Consider the following 857-nt stretch of genomic DNA (forward strand, 5'->3'; position numbering starts at 1 on the left):
TTGGCGTTGAATAATCCTGTACATTGCACTAAACATTAACACTAACTGTAACTTATAATATTTGACAAATTGAATCTAGTATTACACCTGGTTTGACAAGACTTGATCATTGATGTGCGTAACTAACATATTCATGTACATGTATTGTTAAGCTCAACAAGAAGGAAATATTGAAGCTGTGTCAGAAAGAAAATTAACAGGTGGAAGCAAACGAAATTATGTAGTTTCTGTCTGTTAAACATATGACAGAACTTTGAATTCGCATGGCTCACAAAATACAATGTACTACTACAGTAACTGGTCTCCTAGAGATTTAGAGAGTTGTTTGACATTACTTGACATGTTTCGTAAAATGAAACAATAAAACACTTATTATGGCAATTTAATTCTCTCCCCAAGCCATGTTCAGACACTGTTATATGGGGGCCCGCAAGCCCTTTTCCGTAGAGCGTTATCGGCCATTTTAATTCTACGTACAGTGTGGACGGACCACTCTAATATTTTTGCGTAGAGCGTATTCGCCGTTTTAATTCCATGTAATGCGCTGTAGCCACTTGGAATTTATCATAAAGCGTAATCGAGAGGTTTCCGAATTCAGCGTAGAGCGTTGTCGGGACCCCCCCTTCAGGCCCTCTTATATGATCCGAAAAATATGTTTTAATACTGCACTACACTTAAAAGGTTTAAGTTAGTTTGGTGGCTAAGCTGTCATTACATAGGACAGTGTAACAGTCATGGCAGGTACAAATATAACTATAATTTAGCAGAGCCAAATACCCAGCCCCCCTGTCTAGGCAAGGGAGAGGGTGTTGCAGAGTCACAACCCCTAAACATACACTTTAATTTGTCCCCCCCCT

This window comes from Branchiostoma belcheri, unplaced genomic scaffold (assembly GCF_001625305.1).
Source record: "Branchiostoma belcheri isolate BF01 breed outbred unplaced genomic scaffold, Haploidv18h27 scaffold178, whole genome shotgun sequence".
NCBI classification, from domain to species: Eukaryota; Metazoa; Chordata; class Leptocardii; order Amphioxiformes; family Branchiostomatidae; genus Branchiostoma; species Branchiostoma belcheri.